Source organism: Aethalodelphis obliquidens, unplaced genomic scaffold (genome assembly GCF_003676395.1).
Source record: "Aethalodelphis obliquidens isolate GAN/ISIS:26980383/991018 unplaced genomic scaffold, ASM367639v1 scaffold25, whole genome shotgun sequence".
NCBI lineage: Eukaryota > Metazoa > Chordata > Mammalia > Artiodactyla > Delphinidae > Aethalodelphis > Aethalodelphis obliquidens.
Genome location: NW_020837969.1, coordinates 21,229,368 through 21,251,008, shown reverse-complemented (window position 1 = coordinate 21,251,008; position 21,641 = coordinate 21,229,368). Strand labels below are relative to the sequence as shown.

The window sequence follows — 21,641 nt, the reverse complement described above, 5'->3', positions numbered from 1 at the left end:
GAGAAAACAATAAGAACAACAGAAAGTGTCTCTTTCTTCCCTCCCTGGGACACAGAACACATTGCCTTTAGTGATCGCCAACCCCTGTGAAGGGAAGGTAGCAACCTTGTCCTCCATCAGCTTCTGCTTTCTGCTCTGTCCAAAGTGCCTGAGGCAAGGTCAGCACCCAGCAGCTAGGAACACCAGCGGGAAACCGAAAGAAGAAACCCATTGTATTTTTTTTATTTTTTATTTTTTTAACATTTTTATTGGAGTATAATTGCTTTACTATTTGTGTTAGTTTCTGCTTTATAACAAAGTGAATCAGCTATACCTATACATATATCCCCATATCCTCTCCCTCTTGTGTTTCCCTCCCACCCTCCCTATCCCACCCCTCTAGGTGGTCACAAAGCACCGAGCTGATCTCCCTGTGCTATGTGGCTGCTTCCCACTAGCTAGCTATTTTACATTTGGTAGTGTATATATGTCCACGCCACTCTCTTACTTCGTCCCAGCTTACCTTTCCTCCTCCCCGTGTCCTCAAGTCCATTCTCTACATCTGTGTCTTTATTCCTGTCCTGCCCCTCGGTTCTTCAGATCCTTTTTTTTTTAGATTCCATATATATGTGTTAGCATATGGTATTTGTTTTTCTCTTTCTGACTTACTTCACTCTGTATGACAGACTCTAGGTCTATCCACCTCACTCCAAATAACTCACTTTCATTTATTTTTATGGCTGAGTAATATTCCATTGTATATATGTGCCACATCTTCTTTATCCACTCATCTGTCACTGGACACTTAGCAGAAACCCATTTTAAATGCTTCAGTAAATGACCCTGCCACGCATCCAATACGTCCGCTAGGAAACCAAAACCTACCCATGATAATGTCTTCATTTGATCTGAGGCGATTTAATTCCTGGAAATTCTTTCCTTAATTTCCTAGATTTGACTATTAATCATAGAAGGCATGCAATGAATGACGCAACACAAATGAATCAGCAGAATGATACTGAAAGTTCAGTGTCTTCGGGGGAAAAAAGTCATCTGAAGACAAGCACGTTACAACACGGGATTCAAGAAAGTGGGGAAAATGTAATAAATGTTGCCTCGAAATTAAGACAGAGCTGTACACACAGAATTATCATTCTTTTAAGTAGATGGCGCAATTCGGATAAAAAGAAGGCTCTGAGGTGGCTTCAGACAGAAAGTGACTGTGAACGTGAGAGCGCTGAGAACAAACAGTAAGGAAATGAAATAAGGAATTAAGAGTGAAGCCTTCAGTGTAACTCAAACAATGACTTTATCGAACAAGCTATAGATATTATGCTGGAATTGCTATTGAGTGTGAGTCTGTAGGGGTTGAAAGGTGTTTCTTAATCCAGACGGGAGCTGCTTTCCACTAGTTCAAGTTTACATCAGATGACCTTAGCTGAGTGTAATTTTAAAGTTATCTAATACCAATCATGATCAGTCATCCATGATCAGTATCCCAGTGTCCCACAAGACCTAGGGATTTCTTTTTTTTTTCTCATTTACTGACATGTACCTACCTCTTCTTTTCCTGCCTTTATTTCTGTAGTTGGCAGGCATTTATTAGTTGGCATAATTATGAAATTATTCAGTAGCCCAGAAATCCACTGAAGCATGTGATTCTTATCTTACATTTCCACTGGATAACAACCTTTGAAGTCTTGCTACCAGATATGACAAAAGTCCAGTCAGAGCAAAAATCTGTCTTAGAATGCTTTCAGGGTAGCCGGATAAGGTAGAAGAGAGTCTCTGAGGCTGAGGCAGCCCAGCTGAGACAGTGAAGTCATTCATGCAGTAAGGTAAGGCCCTGTGAAGGGTTAGATTTCCTGGAGCAAAAGAGCCGACACATACACACGCTCGCGCGCGCACACACACACACACACACACACACACGCACACACAGACCAGTTCCATTTCTGGTAATATGGCAGACGGGATATTCAGATACACCTTTTTAAGTATAACTTACCTAAAAATGCTAGATGTATATTTATATAAGCATAGATGTGTATATAGATAGATGATTGCTAGACGTATATAACATTTGGTCTTTGGAAAGGTCCTTTCCTCAATTACTTACCTAAGATGGGAAACTCAGTGATTTATTCTCTGAATTAGTGCATGTCCTCAATATCTTTCTTTCACCCTAACAGGTAAACGACTGAAATGCCTGATATAGGATTCTTGGGAGTTTCTTGCACTAGCCTAAATGTACGAATCCACAGACCTCTAGCTTCTGGTGTTGCAGGTAAGAGATCCAAGAGCAGTCAAAAAAGGGAAATCCTGGAACTTGTTTTACCAGGTTATGCCTAAGTGTGCGCTTGTCGCCTCAATCCAGCCAAGGATTCTGAGCCTTCTTACTCTGAAAACTCAGGTCTTTCTTTGGCTTGGGAAAATTTTCTCCTGTTATTTAAAATTATTTCTTCTACTTCTTCTGTCCTTCTTCTTTTAGAATGTATATTATTCAAATGATAGGAATCCTGCATCCATTTTCCAAATCTTTCTCCTTTTCCCTCATGATTTCCATCTCTTTGCATGTTTTGCTCTGGGATTTGTGATGTTGATGGTCCTTGACTTTCTAGGCCACGAATACAATCCTCCTCAGCTACCATCTACCCGCTTGATTCATATGCTGAATTGGTAAGGTTTTTTGAGCTCTAGGAAGACTTTTTAAATTTTATTTGTTGTCCTATAGTTTTGTTCTTAAGTGCTCTTTTTAATTTTAGTTTTTAGGAACCCATTTGTCTGCTCCAGTAGGTCTGTTCCATTGGGTGTAAGATCTGAATGTTGTTTCTATGTGTTCTCTTTGGCTTCTAGACACCTTTAGATCCAAGATTCTTCTAGATCCCCTCCCTGTGGTCCTGGTGTAGAAACTGACAATCCCCCTCTAAGACATCCAGAGGAAGCATCCTTGATCTCTCATCGTCTTGGGCTCTCCCGGCGCCCATGGCAAGGAGGGCTTGTCCAAACCTTTACGTCCCTTTAGGGAATCCTGGCACAGTCAAGTAGGAAAGAATACATGCTAGGGTTCTGCACATCTTGATTGACAAGCTCTGTTCCATTCTCCAAGCTCACCCAGCTCAGCACCACTGCTTTTGCAAAGAAGAAGCGGGCGTGGGGAGTGACCCATACAGAGAGCCCAAGCCCTCATATACTCCCACTGTAGGTCCTGGCTCTTAAGAGGCAAGTCTCTTGGATTTGGGAGCAGAGGGAAAGGGAATCTCACTTGGATCACATTCTGAAAATCCGCTGCCCAAGGGTTTCTTTCTGTAAAATGAGAAAATTTAGACTAGTGTTAGATCATATTTAAGGGCTCTTTCAACTCCCCAGATCTATAAATCAGAGATTAGATAAAACATATTCACGACTGTGATAATTCATGGGATTAGAATGTGTCATGAAAGGAACACTTTAGGTCGACTGTTTTTGAGAAAAAAAAGTTTTTGAGCTGTAATGCTTTTATGAAAAACCAACAAATCAGAAGATAGGAGATTGAGCATGGAGCTGGATGGCGAGATCCTCCAAGCTTTCAGATCTCTTAATTCTGATCATATATTGAATATAAAATGTTTTCTTCCCGTAACCTAGGATAGTGCTTCTCTAACTTTACGTACGAATCACCGACGGTGTAGGTTCTGATTCAGTAGGTCTGGGGGAGGGCTGGAGATTCTGTATTTCTTACCAGCAGGGATGCCCACCCTGCTTGTCCGTGGTTCACATGTTAGCAGCAAGGCCTGGAGGATTTGCAGTGGTGAGTAGACCTCTGGCGGCCATTAGTAGAAATGTACAATCATTTTGTCATACAGCTGTAACTTCTTTTTCTGGGAATGTTAAAAAAAATACCCCCCCAAAAGCCAGCAACTGATCTGTCTCTAACTGACATTATAAAGGCAAAGCCAAGATAGTTTATTAATTTGGACTCTATTAATCTGGAATTTTGTGTCATTCCAGAGAGGCCACATTGCCAGCAATAATCAAAGACGGGGTGTGTGTGTTTAGTCCATTAAGTGCTAAAGCAAATGCATTAAAACAGAAGAAGAAACGAAGGAGTTACAAATGATTAGTCTTTATTTTATTAAAACAATTTTTAAAATCTTCTAAGGCTTTAACTTTGATTCTCCTATCCTTGTCAAGGGTTGCCATAAATTACATTTTTAGGAAGTCCTCACTGATTCAGGCTCTTTTCTGAATCAGACTAGCCCACTCCTTTTTTCTTTCTTTAGAAATTTATTTATTTATTTATGGCTGCATTGGGTCTTCGTTGCTGCACGTGGGCTTTCTCTAGTTGCGGCCAGCGGGGGCTACTCTTCGTTGTGGTGCACGGGCTTCTCATTGCGGTGGCTTCTCTTGCTGCGGAGCACAGGCTCTAGGCATGCGGGCTTCAGTAGTTGTGTCCCACAGGCTCAGTAGTTGTGGCTCATGGGCTCTAGAGCGCAGGCCCAGTAGTTATGGCACATGGGCTTAGTTGCTCCGCAGCATGTAGAATCTTCCCGGACCAGGGCTTGAACCTGTGTCCCCTGCATTGGCAGGCAGATTCTTAACCACTGCGCTACCGGGGAAGTGCCTAGCCTACCCTTTAGTTAGGAAAAATGAGGGCAGGTTTTTTTTTTTTTTGCGGTAAGTGGGCCTCTCACTGCTGTGACCTCTCCCCTTGCGGAGCACTGGCTCTGGACGCGCAGGCTCAGCAGCCATGACTCATGGGCCTAGCCGCTCCGTGGCATGTGGGATCTTCCCGGACCGGGGCACGAACCCGTGTCCCCTGCATCGGCAGGCGGACTCTCAACCACTGCGCCACCAGGGAAACCCCTAGCCTACTCTTTAATCAGGAAAAATGAGGGCAGTTTTATAGTAGTTTTCAATTTCTCAGTCTTTTGGCTCCTCTCTGTCTATGTTTCTCAAACAGAAAATAAAAAGTACAATGTTGTTTGACTAACTATTGTCAGTGGCTCAAATTAAACAAAAATCTACAAATGTTTGAAAGGTATCCAATTTTGGAAACCATTTTTTCTATTTTTTTTTGAACTACAAGTATATTTTGTATTTTGAATGTCAATAGACACATTTCCTGGCTTTGCCATAGTAAATAGATAAATGTTCCAGAAATTATCCTTTTTTTCCAGATAACACAAGTAATATCACTCTAGGAAGGAAGATAAACATCCTACACCACCATGTGCTTATTCTCACAGTTGAAGCTCATCAAAGTGAAACAAACTTGCAAGTTGATATTAATACCAACTTGATATTGTTATAAACCTCTGGCCTCATATACAACTCAGTATCACTAGTCCTGAGCTGTTACTGGAAAATTGTCCATTGGCTCATGGAAATTTTCCGAGTTTAGTCATGCTCCAGTGACCTTGCATTTGGATACCAAATGAAACCCCAAAGCAGGTCTTTTCCTTTGCTGGCTTCCACAGCATCATCACATCCATTTATGTTATAAGAGTTATACAGATTTTATATATTGTAGGAAGTTATATATGATTATTTAAACCTTTTGTTAATCAGCTTTATAAAACCATCTAGAATTATTACAACTAATGACCTGGACTTGACAGTTATGGAGAGAACTCTCTGTGCAGATCATTTCAAAGAGTCCTGTTCTGGGGTTTAGAGGTTGGGCAGGCTTTCTCAGTAAAGTTTTGATGGGAAGTGCAGGTAATGGTTAATTACAAATATTTCCATATCCTTAGCGTTTCCAAAACTACACAAAATTTCATATGCATCTCTGACTCAGGGATCCACATGTGGTTTGTATATGTAACCAGACATTACCTGGTAAAGTCTCTGATGACTTTAATTCACTAAATGAGAGAAAAAACTATTCCTCTACTCTCTACTCACAACACTTTTGACACCAGACGTGTAGGATTTTTTCCCACATCGACCAACTCTCTGACGCCAGGTAGCTGACCTACAATTCAATTTCAGGTGTGGCACCGTCTACCTGGAGTCAGCATCAGAGCCATAGGTTAAGGGATCCGTCTCCCAAAACAGACCCCACTTCAGATGCCAGTCCTAAGTAGTGGGTCCCTAGGTCAGTTACACTTCTGTCCAACTTGGCTACAAATTGGGGGTTCCAAGACTCCCTCCTCTGGTTCAATAATTTGTTATAACATCTCACAGAACTCAGGGAAACACTCACATTTACTAGTTTATTATCTAATAAAGGATATGATAAAGGATACAAATGAACAGCCAGATGAAGAGACACATAGGGCGAGATCAGAAGGGCCCCAAGCTCAGGAGCTCCTGTCCCTGTGGGTTTAGGGTGCATCACCCTCCTGGCACGTGGATGTGTAGAAGCTCTTTTACACTGTAGTTTAGGGATTTTTATAGACGCTTCATCATGAAAACGGGATTGGTTATTAACTCAGTTTCCAGCCCCTCTCCCTTCCCTGGTGGATGAGGAGTGCAGATGAAAAGTCGAAGCTTCTAACCATCGCTTGGTCTTCCTGGTGACCAGCCCCAGCCTCTGGAGGAAGCCACTAAGAGTCACCTTATTAGGACAAAAGACACTCCTATCACCCAGGAAATTCCAAGGGATTTAGGAGCTCTGGGTCAGGAACTGGGGTCAGAGGCCAAATATGAGGATAAAAGATGCTCCTAGGGACTTCCCTGGTGGTCCAGTGGTTAAGAATCTGCCTTCCAATGCAGGGGACGCAGGTTCGATCCCTGGTCAGGGAACTAAGATCCCACATGCCGCAGGGCAACTGAGCCAGAGCACTGCAACTACTGAGCCCGCGTGCTCTGGAGCCCGTACATCACAACTAGAGAGAAGCCCGTGCACCGCAACAAAGATTCCCATGTGCCAGCAACTGAGACCTGACGCAGCCTAATTAATTTAAAAAAAAGAGATGCTCCTAGCACATTTATCACTTAGGACATTACAAAGATTTGGGGAGCTCTGGCCAGGAGCCCAGGACAAAGACCAAAATATATGTTTATTATCATATCACAGTGTTGCACTAACCTCATCAGTTAGACTACATTAGAAATATCTGCCCTAAGGTTAGCCCAGCCAGCAGCAGATTTTGTTCACCTGCAGTTCATAACACTTCTTTGTAACAAGGTATAAGAAAGGAATAGAACCTTACTTGATATCTACTAAAATTCAAGACACCAGTTATCTTTGTTTTTTTCCCCAATTTATTTATTTATTTATTTTTGGCTGCGTTGGGTCTTCGTTGCTGCACGCGGGCTTTTTCTCTAGTTGCGGCGAGCGGGGGCTACTCTTCATCGCAGTGTGTGGGCTTCTCATTGCGGTGGCTTCTCTTGTTGCGGAGCACAGGCCCTAGGCACGTGGGCTTCAGTAGCTGTGGCTCGCGGGCTCTAGAGCCCAGGCTCAGTAGTTGTGGCGCATGGGCTTAGTTGCTCTGCAGCATGTGGGATCTTCCCGGACCAGGGTCCCCTGCATTGGCAGGCAGATTCTTAACCACTGCGCAACCAGGGAAGTCCCAGTTATCTTACTTTTTAAAACCTAATTTATTGTTTTTATAAAGGTAAGTCAAATATATCCCCTTCTTGTCTTTCAGTCTGTGGAGCTCTTCCATCGAGTGGGGACAGAAAACCCAAAGGTAATCATTGGAGCCACTGTTCAAGGTGGAATTGGAAGCAGACAGTTCCATATGCCAGCACCCAAAGGAAAAAGGAAAGAATCAAATATAAAACAAATATATGATTTGCTACCAAATCACGCACAAAAAACAAAGTATGTATACTCTCCCGTATCTGTGTACCCGCTGTGACAGCCATAGCAGTCATTTGAAAAATGGAAGTATTTATGGAATCTGTGATTTCAGACTTGGAATAGGGAAAGAGATAAAAATAAGATGCAGCTGAGGGCAGCCTCGGGGCGATTCCACCTCCAGGAGGAAGGGGCTGACACCAGCCTGAGGCTCTTCGTACCCCAAAAATTGAGTACTTCACTTTGATTCATTACATTTATTTACTTCTAAAAACCAGAAATACATCTAAGATATGTTTGAGGGTTAAATGCGTATTAATAATTCACACAGCAGGTGGAATCAATTCAATCAGATCCCTTTCCCCACCCTCTCCAGAGCCCTGCAGGACCAGTGGTGTGCACAGGGTCCAAGGAGATAAGGTAGATTCTCCACCAGAATCCTCTTCGGTAATCGCCTTCCTGGGTCAGGTGGGGCTGGCAAAGGGCCCCACTTGGTGCAGGGGCTGGGATGGGGCAGAGGAATGAGGGTTTTCTGTCGCTGGAAGTTCTGATGCAATCACAGACAGGTAAACGCTGAAAGTCAAGTCCCCGAAGAAATGCAAGTCAGAGCCCAAACCAACATTCTAAGCCGGGTCAGCAAGCCTGGGGGCCAAGTAACAAGTGGGAGCTAAGGTAAGGCGCCAAATGGGTTAGCAAAACAAGAGAGAACAGCTGAACGGGAGTATCAGGCAGGGCCCAAGGAGGCAGCGATTTGAGGTCAGGCTGACTGCACTGCGAAGCACCTAAGTGGTTCAGAATGAACCCCCCACCCCCGACCCCCAGGCTTTCTCCTGCAGGGCCTCCCTAGATTTGCCTGGTGGAAGGCTCTGGAGAAGTCTGGAGCTTGCATTTCTAAGGTGGTAGGAGGTTCCCATGGTCACAGTGCATTAGCTACCGGAGCCCTTATGGGGATCGAGTGTTCAAGGTCGGCTGTTTGTGGCAGGCTGGGGGCAGCAGAGATCTGTGGAGCATGGTCGGGTGGAAGCTGAGGACAGGAGGCCGTGGGGTGAAGCTTCAAGGGCCCGAGTGGACCTCTGGTTTCTGATGCGTTCGGTCTGGAAGATTCTGAAGGAGACCCAGGCATCTTCCACTGAGATGTCCTCTTTCAGGGCTGGACAGCTATCCGTTTATGACTTTTTTTTTTTTTTTTTTGCGGTACACTGCCGTGGCCTCTCCCGTTGCGGAGCACGGGCTCCGGACGCGCAGGCTCAGTAGTTGTGGCTCACGGGCCCAGCCGCTCCGCGGCATGTGGGATCTTCCTGGACCAGGGCACGAACCTGCATCCCCTGCATCGGCAGGCGGACTCTCAACCACTGCGCCACCGGGGAAGCCCCTATGACTTATTTTGACCCTCAGCATACTAAAGGGTTTTCCAGAGGTCTTTCCGGGTGTCACATCTCCTCCTGCTGCCCCGCCCCGAGCGCCTGCCCTCGGCCAGGCTTATTCTTATGGAGTGGGGTACTCCTGGGGAACGAGTACAGTGGATTTTTATACCAAATGCCACTGAGTTGAGTTGAATGCACTGGTTCTTTCTGTTTCTCTAGAACTACAGAAGCTTCCCCCACTGCCCCTTCACCAAGTTAATATTGATTAATTATTGGTAGAAGTCAAGCCCAGGAATAAACACTTTACATGTGATTCTCACTGAATCCGTCCATGCTCTAGAGCAGACCCTCCCAAGCATCCAGGACCCCTTTCTTCCTCTCCAGAGGAAGCCTGTCAGGTACTGCAGAGCGACGGAGCCATTGCGGACAACGACACAGCCCTTTACCACCTACTTGGAGTCTTGTGTCTTGTTTAAGAAAATGTTATTTTGAGTTTTCCATCACTCACAGCCAAACCTAATCCATACCGACTAGCAAGGTCTGCAGGACTAGGCTGTGAAAACTCTAAAAAGATCGGACAGTGAGAATAACCGAGCCTATGAGAATGCAGGAAAAATAGCGCTCCATTAGCCTACCACCCTTGAAAATTTGAAGTTATTTTTATGACTTTGTAGAGAAAATTCCTACATTCTACTTTTTATAGGTCGACAAGGGGCTGGCCCTGAAGAACTGGGTGCACTGCTGGATTTGCATTGTCCTGTGTCACGGGCGGTGGCGGGGGGGTAGTTTGTGTACCTTGAGGGAGGTGCCTGGGTGCCCGTTCCACATGCTTATCTGGCTTATCTCATTAGATCTCTTTGACTGAAACTCTCACAAAGTCTCAAATCGAAGCCCAAAATCACCTCTTAACCCAAAACAGTGATTAGCTTCATAAATGAGGTTTGGTGGCAGATTCCAAGGGCTGCTTAATATAAGGAACTATTCAAGTGAGGGAATTATATGATGGGTAGTTATATATAATACAGATAAGAGTAACGCACTGTGACCCATCCCACCAACATTAGCCTTTTTCTACATAAAATATTCATGCAGTCACTTTATTAAAAAAAAGTTTATAAAGCGTCTGTGAAATTATTTTGTGAATTGTCTATCCTTTGACCGTATATCAGTTGGGGTTTTCCTGTGTGTTATAGCCTTTTGTGGGAGGGCCTTCTAAATCCAGGATTGTAGCAGAATTAATTCTGATGCATTTTAATGCCATTCTCCATTGTTAGTCATTGTCAGAAAATTACAAATATTCTACGTTGGGTACTGTCAAGTGTTATGCATCATAGTTCCACATGAAAAATCTTCTGCTGATAATTACTAGTGAGGCTTGGTTCACTTGATGGGGTTCATGGAGCTCTATTGACTTGGGGCTAATTAAATTGTTGCCTGCTGCGTTTGAGATTCGGCCACAGAAACATGCCCATAATTAGCGCAGCCTTTGTGCAGGAGGCCTGAGGTGGACTGAGACCAACTTAGTGCTTGCTTAGTGCCTCTGTGTTTGCTGGGGGTGGAGGTGGGGAAGTGAGATGGCTGCACAGGCATGAACGTTGTATACATTCTAAAACTTAAAACATCATAAAAGGCATCCAAATCCGAAGGGCTATAGATCTTATTCTGAGCCACACCATTTAAGTTGTTTTGCAGCTACTGAAACCCCCGCCAGGTGGGAGAAGTTAACTGTATGCTGCCCACAAGCACTTAGACCCCAGACCAGTTGGAACCAGGTTGATGATGTTGATCTTGATTACCTCACCACCAACCAATCAGAAGAATGTCCAGGAGCTGATCACACACCCCACAACGCCCCTCCCTCATCCTGTCTTTATTTTTATTTTTATTATTATTATTTGTTTGCGGTACGCGGGCCTCTCACTGTTGTGGTCTTTCCCGTTGCGGAGCACCGGCTCCGGACGCGCAGGCTCAGCGGCCATGGCTCACGGGCCTAGCCGCTCCGCGGCATGTGGGATCTTCCCGGACCGGGGCGCGAAACCATGTCCCCTGCATCGGCAGGCGGACTCTCAACCACCAGGGAAGCCCCTCATCCTGTCTTTAAAACCCATTCCCTGAAAGCCTTCAGGGAGTTTGAGTCTTTTAAGCACTGGCTGCCCTGGACTCCTTGCTTCGCCCTGCAACAAACGCTTTCCACCACTTGGCTTTACTGCCCATGGGCAAGCAGACTCAAGTTTGGTAACATCTGCAGCAATAGGGATGGAACCGGAAATTATCACACTAAGTGAAGTAAGTCAGAAATAGACAAATACCATAAGATACCATACAGTACTGTACCATATGATATCACTTAAAATATGGCGCAAATGAACTTATCTACAAAACCGAAACAGACTCACATAGAGAACAGACTTGTGGTTGCCAAAGGGGGCGGGCAGGGAAAGGGATGCACTGGGAGTTCCGTGTTGGTAGATGCAAACTATTATATTTAGAACAGATAAACAACAGGGTCCTACTGTATAGCATGGGAAACTATATCCAGTCCCCTGGGATAAACCATAATGGAAAAGAATATTAAAAAAGAATGTCTCTGTGTATAACTGAGTCACTGTGCTGTACAGCAGAGACTGGCACAACATTGTAAATCAACTATACTTCAATTAAAATTAAAGTTTAAGAAGCCTTAAGTATGGCTGACCAACCCTAATTTGACCATGAGTGTGACAGGGACCCTGAATCGGCTGAGCGTCTGCTGTCCCACTGCAGGAGGGGCGCGGGGTCCCAGGCGCTAGTACCCAGTGAGAACCCGGAGGGAGAGGGATGCTAGGCACCACAGCCGGGTCTGCAGCCCCTCTCGCTCCCCGCGGCTCTTCCCAGTGATTGGGCGGCGCCAACTCCCAGAGCGCCCTGCCCACCCCGCCCACCCCGCCCACCCCGCCCACCGGCGCAGGCTTCCCCAGTTCGCGGCGCGAGCGCGAGTTAAAGCCGCCTGGGCGGCCCGTGCGGCTCCGCCTGCCCGTGGCGTCTTCGCGCAGCGCGCCTCGCGCCCGGGTCCCCGCGCTGTCTCCTCGCGGCCGTGGGACTCTGGTCGCTCCTTCGGCTCCTGCCGCCCGTGCTGGCAGCAGTGGGCGGCCTCGGAGGCTCCGCGACCGGTGAGTGGGGCCCGCGGGTGGGGCGCCCCGGGAGGGACCGTATCCCGCTCTGCAGGCTGCGGGTCGCGGGGCTGCCCGGCTGCCGGGCGGGGGCGGAGGAGAGCTTGGGGCGCCCCTCGCTGGGTGTGCGCGGCTTGTCCCCCGTCCTGCGGTGACCTTTTGTCTGGGAGGGCGAGGGTACACTGTCTTGAGGGGCCCCCTGCTTCTCAGCCCTTTACTCCTTAACAAGCCTGCCTGGTGGGTGGGCTCAGCGGATGGATTGGATGTCTTTTCCTCTCTGGCCCTCAGGCCGGTGAGAAAGGAAGCTCGTTCCGCACCTGAGTGCAGGGCGCACACTCCCTTCTAGGTTCTTCCTTTCCCCAACATCCAAGGGAGTGGAATTGGCTTTCTAGCCCTGGTCTCTGATGGGCCCGCAGCCCAGGTTTAACCAGACAGCAAATTTAGCCTCTTGGAGGCCCGGGACCTTGAGAAGAGGTGCTTCCCTCCAGAAACAGCCCGGGGGAAACGGAGCTTGGGCCCAGGTGCGATTAGCAAGCAACTTCCAGCGGCGCTTGTTAATACCACTCAGGTGCAGGCGGACCCCAAGGCAGAGGAGAGCTGAGTCGGGGTCCCAGGGTGACCGAGACACCCAGAGTTCCCGTAGGGCTGGTGGCTGGTGACCTGGGCAGGTGCAGGAGGTGCCCAGTGTTTGTCAAACGACCTGGCCTGCAGGATTGCCCATCTCTCCTGACAGGTGCTCCCAATTGGCCCTCATGGATGGAGGCAGATTTTAACTCATTTTTTAACTCATGCAGACACGTTGTTGGTCAAGGTACTGTTAACTGGTTTGCAGGAGATGTCACTTAGTCTCTGAGCTGTTTGCCCTCCAGGAGGGATTCTGACCCTCAGGGTTTTTGCCTAACCTGGTGGGGCGTCTCTGCAGCAGGAAGCCCTTGCCCTGGGTGGTCTGTTTGCTCCACCCCAGAAACAGGGTTTAAAGTTACTTGCCTTTTTCACTAAGCAGTGTTCGCCCAGGCCTTCTGGTATGAAGACATCTTTGTGATGTCTGTTGTAGAACAGCCCGTGATCATTACACTTTGTATATTGACAGACTCGGAGAAAGCTACCATGAACTTAATATGTAAATAGATTAATAAATACATTTTAAATTTATTCACAGCAAGTATGTACCTAAATTTGAAAAGTAATGTTTGAGACCCATCTACAGATGGTGTTCAGAATCCATGTGCACACTGGGTCTCCAGACTGAGAATCACCAGGGCAAATAGTGTTCCAGGTGGGCCTCGCCTAGCAGTGTGAGTCTTTGAGGGTTGACTGCAGCCCTAACTGGGACCCTTCTGGAAGGATCTGCTAGAAGAGGTCGCAGAAGAGCTAACACTTTGGGAGCACTTGTTTGGTGGGTATTGTGCCCAGTGACTTTGTACTCTTTTAATCCTTGCATTTTCCTCTTAGAACCACTTATTTACTAGCCTCACTTTACAGACAAGAAAAACTGAGGTCCAGAGGGAGGCAGTAACTCTCCCGAGGTGATGTTGTTAGTACGTGGTCTAACCAGAACTCCAACCTAGTAATTAGCCTGACGACTGAGCCCGGGGTCCCATCTTAGGGGTTGCTGACCTCACTTGCTCGCAATTGAATGGTTTTGGTCAAGTCAAGTGGGATTGCCTGGATGGTATGTGAGTAGCTGGCAAAGTTGTTAGCTATTCATTAATAACCAGTGCCTCCTGAGTCTTTCACTTATAATGCAATTTATAAGCCAGTCTTTAAAATCAAACACTGAGTAACTATGCTAAAAGCACTATCTTAGAGGGATGCAAGTAAGACTGAGGTCTGGTTCCTTACCAAAGAAGGTGTAGTCTACGCAGTGGGCTTCCATTGTCAACTCCCATCACATAGCTTTGCACACGACTTTCCATCCCGTATGCACACACTGTCCCTGGGGTAGGATTGCTGGGTCTTCACTGCGTCTTACGGAGACTTCTGCCAAATGGGACATGTGGCTTATGTTTTCTCGGAACCAAGGATTGGCTTTTTCTCTTTGAAAGTTAGGCAAAATAGTAAACTAAGTATAACCAGACCTTCTCTGAGCACCACATCCATAACAGGCTTATTTTTGACCATTAATCGTTCAGGGTTGAGAAACACAAGTTCATGATTTGAATAAAGCTGATAATATAAATCAGTATCCTGCAAATAACAGAAAACTTAAGTATTTATAACCAGGCTATTAGAGGTATTCTTATAAAGATGGTATATAGGACCCCAAACCGTAACTTCATTTGAAGCTGTATCGACCCATGTTTAAAAGGAAACTAAAGTCAAGTGCTTTGAGCCTAGACCTCTAAACTTGCAACGCTTCATACTCTGAGTCTGTAAGACCGAATCAGGCCTAGAAGATAGTAGTATCTTTTTAAGCACAAGTGTAAGTCTGAGCCATTCTAACAAGACAACGGGGAGGCGAATGACAGCTCTCCAGCAACAACTCCACAGCATCAGAAAGGATGGTCCCCAAGGATCGTCACTGGAGAACCTGCATGGGTTTTCAGGGTACTGAACCCCCTAGCGTTCTCCTAGATGATAGTTGAAGGAAGGTCTTCCAAACAGAACAGTGAAAGCAGCTTACATGAAAAGGTCTCCTGGACCCAAGGAATCCAGGAACTCTGATGGCTTTGCTTCTTGGTCCTTCATTGCAGATGAAATACAGTGTCAGATGACAAGGCAAGCTGCATGTGGTGGGAGATGCATTCCTGTGGCCTGACTCTGCAGTGGAGAGCAGGAGTGCCCGGATGGGGCGGACGAGCAGTGTGGTAAGTGGTCTCACCGCCGTGTCCTGTTGTGTATCATGCACTCACCCACACCTGGCCCTTATTGCTATGTGCCTGGTTGACAGTCAGTTCTCATGGTTTTCACCCTCTTAGGGGGTGTTCGGAAATGTTGGTAGTTCTGGGTGTCTTGGTAGTGTAATTCGATTGTCAGAAGTAGCCTAACCTTTGAAATCAAAGTAAAACTGGTTTAACTCTACTCCACGTTCAGTGGGAGCTCGGAGTGTTCTTTGTCCTCAGCTGCAGCAAACACACACTGCACTGCTCTCCACCTTCAAATTCCTGCTCGTTCCTTTTGGAGCAGTTCAGCTCTCTCCTGCCAAGTTCTGCCTTAGGAATTTCACCATAAGTTCTAAGCTATATCTCAAGGTATTTTTCTCAGGTTAAAAAAAAAAGTTCCATCCCTAAGGGAAATTCTGGCACTGTTAAAATCATTTATTATTTCACCTTGCTGCACTAGTTAAGGCTCATTTGATTATGAGTCGTAGAATCCACATGAAGCTGAGGTAAGCTGGCTTAGGAATCTATCGTAAGGATACTGTGCTTTCTAATGGAACTCAGAGAAGACTACCTGTGTCTCATAGTAAAAACACGTATCTCCGAGGATCAAAGACAATTGCCCCAGGAGGGGAAATCCACACGTGTTAGCCAGGCACCCTCAGAAATGTCTGTAAGATGACCTATTGAGCCCCACAGGATGTGAGTCCATTTCCTCAAAGAGATAAGAGTTCAAGTGGGTCATTGACTATAAGATATATCACATACACAGACCACTTTTATGTATAATCATTTTCAAATTTTTAAAAACATCATTGCGGGGCTTCCCTGGTGGCGCAGTGGTTGAGAGTCTGCCTGCCGGTGCAGGGGACACGGGTTTGAGCCCTCGTCTGGGAGGATCCCGCATGCCGCGGAGCAGCTCGGCCCATGAGCCACGACTACTGAGCCTGCGTGTCTGGAGCCTGTCTCCGCAACAAGAGAGGCCGCGACAGTGAGAGGCCCGCGCACCGCGATGAAGAGTGGCCCCAGTTCGCCGCAACTGGAGAGGGCCCTCGTGCAGAAACGAAGACCAAACACAGCCAAAAATAAATAAATAATTTTTTAGAAAAAGTCATTGCTTTACAAAAACAAACAACTTCTTTTTTAAAATTTTATTTTTTACATTTTTATTTTACTTTGGAGTTCAGTTGGTTTACAATGTTGTATTAGTTTCAGGTGTACAGCAAAGTGATTCAGTTATACATATACATATATTTATTTTTTAAATTCTTTTCTGATTTAGGATATTACAGAATATTGAATAGAGTTCCCTGTGCTATACAGTAGGTCCTTGTTGGTTATCTAATTTAAATATAGTAGTGTGTATATGTCAATCCCAAACTCCCAATTTATCCCTTCCCCTGCCACCTTTCCCCTTTGGTAATCATAGGTTTGTTTTCTAAGTCTGTGATTCTGTTTCTGTTTTGTAAGTAAGTTCATTTGTATCATTTTTTTTATTGAAGTATAATTTATTTATTTTTGTATTATTTGTAATACTTATTTTTTTATTTGTAATATTTATTACAAATAAATATTTATTTGTAATATTTATTTGTAATAAATAAAGTATTTATTATTGAAGTATAATTTATTGAAGTACAATATTTTATTAATTTCAAGTGTATAACGTAGTGATTCGATATTTTTATACATCATAAAATGATCACCATAATAAGTCTAGTTATGATATGCCACAATACAAAGATATTACGTAGTTATTGACTATATTTCCCACACTGTACATTTTATACCTGTGATTCATTTATTTTTTAACTGGAAGTTTGTACCTCTTAACCTCCCTCACCTATTTTCCTAATCCCCCCCTACCCACCTCCCTCTGGCGACCACCAGTTTGTTCTCTGTATTTATGAGCTTGCTTCTGTTTTGTTATGTTTGTTCGTTTTTTAAAAATTTTATTGGAGTATAGTTGATTTACAGTGTCGTGTTAGTTTCAAGTGTACAGCAAAGTGAATCAGTTATACATATACGTGTATCCACTCTTTTTTAGATTCTTTTCCCAAGTAGGCCATTACAGAGTATTGAGTCCCTGTGCTATACAGTAGGTCCTTATTAGTTACCTATTTTGTGTATAGTAGTGTGTATATGTCAATCCCAATCTTCTAATTTATCCCTCCCCGCTCCGTTACCGTAACCCTGGTAACCATAAGTTTATTTTCTACATCTGTAACTCTATTGCTGTTTGGTAGGTAAGTTCATTTGTACCCTGTTTTTTAGATTCCATGTATAAGCGATATCATATGATATTTGTCTTTCTCTGTCTGACTTACTTCACTCAGTATGACAATCTGTAGGTTCATCCATGTTGCTGTAAATGGCATTATTTCGTTCTTTTTTATGGTTGAGTCATATTCCATTGTATATATGTACCACATCTTCTTTTATTTATTTATTTATTTTTGGCTGCATTGGGTCTTTGTTGCTGAGCGGGGGCTCCTCTTCATTGCGGTGCACGGGCTTCTCATTGTGGTGGCTTGTCTTGTTGCAGAGCACGGTCTCTAGGTGCGCAGGCTTCAGTAGTTGTGGCATGCGGGCTTAGCTGCTCTGCGGCATGTGGGATCTTCCCAGACCAGGGCTCGAACCAGTGTCTCCTGCATTGGCAGGAGGATTCTTAACCACCACGCCACCGGGGAAGCCACATCTTCTTTATCCATTCCTCTGTCGATGGACATTTATGTTGCTTCCATGTCCTGGCTGTTGTAAATAGTGCTGCAGTGAATATTGGGGTGCGTGTATCTTTTCAAATTATGGTTTTCTCCAGATATATGCCCAGGAGTGGGATTGCTGGATCATATGGTAATTCTGTTTTTAGTTTTTTAAGGAACCTTCATACTGTTTTCCGTAGTGGCTGTACCAATTTACATTCCTACCAACAGTGTAAGAGGGTTCCCTTTTCTCCACACCCTCTCCAGCATTTATTGTTCGTAGATTTTTTGATGATGGCCATTCTGACCGGTGTGAGGTGGTACCTCATTGTAGTTTTGATTTGCATTTCTCTAATAATTAGTGATATTGAGCATCTTTTCATGGCTTCTTGGCCATCTGTATGTCTTCTTTGGAGAAACATCTGTTGAGATCTGCCCATTTTTTGATTGGGTTGTTTGTTTTTTTGATATTCAGCTGCATGAGCTGTTTGTATATTTTGGAGATTAATCCCTTGTTGGTTGCTTCATTTGCAAATATTTTCTCCCACTCTAAGGGTTGTCTTTTCGTTTTGTTTATTGTTTCCTTTGCTGTGCAAAAGCTTTTAAGTTGAATTGGGTTTCATTTGTTTATTTTTGGTTTTTTTTTCATTACTCTAGGAGGTGGATCCAAAAAGATTTTGCTGTCATTTATGTCAAAGAGTGTTCTTCCTATGTTTTCCTCTAAGGGTTTTATAGTATCTGGCCTTGCATTTAGGTCTTTAATCTGTTTGGAGTTTATTTTTGTACATGGTGTTAGAGAATGTTCTAATTTCATTCTTTTACATGTAGCTGTCCAGTTTTCCCAGCACCATTTATTGAAGAGCCTATTTTTTCTCCATTGTATATTCTTGCCTCCTTTGTTGTAGATTAATTGACAATAGGTGTGGGGTTTATTTCTGGGCTTTCTATCCTGTTTCATTGAGCTATATTTCTGGTTTTATGCCAGTATCATACTGTTTTGATGACTGTAGCTTTGTAGTATAGTGTGAAGTCAGGGAGTCTGATTCCACCAGCTCCGTGTTTCTTTCTCAAGATTGCTTTGGCAGTTTGGGGTCTTTTGTGTTTCCATACAAATTAAAAATTTTTTTGTTCTAGTTCTGTGAAAAATGCCATTGGTGATTTGATAGGGATTGCATTGAATCCGTAGATTGTCTTGGGTAGTATAGTCATTTTGACATTATTGCTTCTTCCAATCCAAGAACATGCTATATCTTTCCATCTGTTTGTGTCATCTTTGTTTCCTTTCATCAGTATCTTATAGTTTTCTGAGTACAGGTCTCTTGCCTCCTTAGGTAGGTTTATTTCTAGGTATTTTATTCTTTTTGATGTGATGGTAAATGGGATTGTTTCCTTAATTTCTCTTTCTGATCTTTCATTTTTAGTGTGTAGGAATGCAAAAGCTTTCTGTGTATTAATTTTGTATCCTGCAACTTTACTGAATTCATTGAGCTCTAGTAGTTTTCTGGTAGCATTTTTAGGATTTTTTGTGTGTAGCATCATGTGCTCTGCAAACAGTGACAGTTTTACTTCTTCTTTTCCAATTTGGATTCCTTTTATTTCTTTTTCTAATCTGATTGCTGTGGCTAGGACTTCCAAACCTATGTTGAACAGAAGTGGCGATGATCTCGGGTGACCTCAGCCTGCAGTGGCTTGAAGCAGGATCTCAGGTCCCAGACCAGAGATTGAAGCCAGTCCATGGCAGTGAGAATGGCGAATCCTAGCCACTCGACCTCGAGGGCCAGTGGCTAGTTCCAAGGCCCTGGGTCATCTGCTTTGTGGAAAAGAATTTCAACAAAGAGACAGAGGTAGTGAAACAAGTAAAGTGTTTATTAGGAGGAAAAAAGTATGTGTGGATAGACACACACAGGCAGGCTCAGAGAGAGTTGCACCCTTGGGGTAGTTCACATCACTTATATGGGGCAGTTCTTCCTGGTTCCCTCTGGCCAGTCATCCTGCTTTGCCTGGCACTGAGTCCATATTTGGTCTAACTCACGGCCCTCCCCTGTGTGTGTGTGTGTGTGTGTGTGTGTGTATCTTTTAGACAAGGTGGATTCCAGCGCAGGGGTTTCTGGGAAGAAGAACATATTATGATCTGGCGCCCTCTCCCTTTTCTGACCTCTGAGGAGCCTTTCTGTTGCATGTGCAGTCGCGAAGGTGTCCTTGACCTCAAGAATGAGAGATACGTGGTCTCTCTATCTTCTCTCCAAGCAGGACTCGGCTCCCCTTGCTTCTGCCATTATGTTTATCCTAGAGTATCTATCCACAGGGGACAGATTCCAGCTGCTCAGCCTGGGACCCATCCATCTCCTGCCTCAAATTCCCCCTGAGAGACGTGGACCCCAAGAAATCTTTATTGGGAAGATAAAGGCCGAAGGTCTGTCTTCTGTAGCTTCTTCAGGCTGGCATGGGGCTTACAGACCCTACCTAACTGGAGCCATGCAACTCTTGCCATGTCTTGCTGAGGGACCCCGGGGTGACTTCTGTTATTCTTGCAGGGTCTTTTCGGGGAGCAGCTGGAATCCATGCATCACCATTACCCTGTTGTGCCCTCGAGGAAGCAAACTGAATAGGGAGATGAGAGGAGCGGGGGCTAAAGACTAGTGACGACAGTTATACTCCGAGACTCAAGCAGGGGTAAGAATCCGGTTATACGTGGTCAGCACATTTTTGTTAATCTCAGGGTTAAAATTTCGCATGTTTCTCCGTTTCTAAAATGGAAGTTCTGAACCTGTTGGTCCCAGCCCTCCTACTTGGGCTGAAAGGTCTTAGTTATAGATTTATAACAGTACGGAAGACAACAAAGCACTAGGCGAAGTATAACATAAATCAGTGTGACTGAAAAGAGGAGGGGTATAAGAAAATGGAAGCCTGTCAGAAAGTTTTTAATACCTTGTGGGATCCAAGAGAACAAACTAGAGAACCAGTCTTCAGTTTTCCCACCCATATTGAATAACGAGGATTGATGGTTAATTGTCTCCTGAAGCCAGGTGGCTTATTGTTGAATTGCTTCAGTGTTGGTTTCTACCTGGGAAGAGGGGTTAACGTACCTGCGACAGGAAGTATTGGCGGTTGCACACACTCCTCCTTGTTCTGCCAATGGATAATCTGGGGCCAATCGGTTGTCAAGTACCACCTTGGCCAGGGAATCTAGAGACTCCGTAAATTAATAAGAGGTTTAGTAGTCTCACTGGCTGTGGTGGTAAGAGTGCGACGCAAGTTTTGAAGGACGTATTGGTGGGCAGCTGTCCCCCAGCCATGGTAACAGTGCATACCCAACGAAATGGGCATCTCCATCTGGGATATTCCCGGGTAAGTTTCGAGTCAATCCAGTGAACGGTTTTAATGAACTGACCCAGTGCTTGGATTCATTTGAGGAGTGGATTGAGAAAGGGGAAATCAATGTTCCCAGCCTACACTGCGTGGGTGTGGAATGATTGTGTAGGCAGTTAGTAGCCCACAGTTGTTTATCTACGTGGCATCCAAAGACATATCCTGTTGGAGCACAATAGACTAACTGGCCTAAGGTTTTAAAGCTTAGCCATCCAATCCTGTCGTTGTGGAAATATTTTCCAACCATACACCCAATGCGCTCCATCCATTCCGTTCTGTCAATTGCTCCACCAGTATGGATCCTTCTTCCATCAGGTAGTGGGTTAGGGTTTGAGCACAGACAGGCAGCTGGACCTCTGGCTTGGGCGAGGGGCATCATGAAACGCTGGGGTGTCTTAATGCCAGTTTTTCATTCCCCAGTTTCGACCTCATGTTCTCTTCTGCTAAGGAAGAGGTAGGCAAGAGACGTGAGAATTGTTTTCTGTGGAAAGATGAACAATTTGACTCTGTACATCACAGCACTGAGTCAT

At 44.8% G+C, this 21,641-nt stretch overlaps 1 long non-coding RNA gene across 1 annotated transcript; it reads left to right on the top strand.

Moving 5' to 3' along the window:
* The first annotated feature begins 729 nt into the window (after positions 1-729).
* Positions 730-20,409, top strand: LOC113628810 (uncharacterized). The gene is made up of 5 exons (XR_003436254.1): positions 730-1,229; positions 2,172-2,266; positions 7,557-7,598; positions 14,915-15,028; positions 20,277-20,409. It is a non-coding gene; the product is annotated as an uncharacterized LOC113628810 (long non-coding RNA).
* The last annotated feature ends 1,232 nt before the right edge of the window (positions 20,410-21,641 follow it).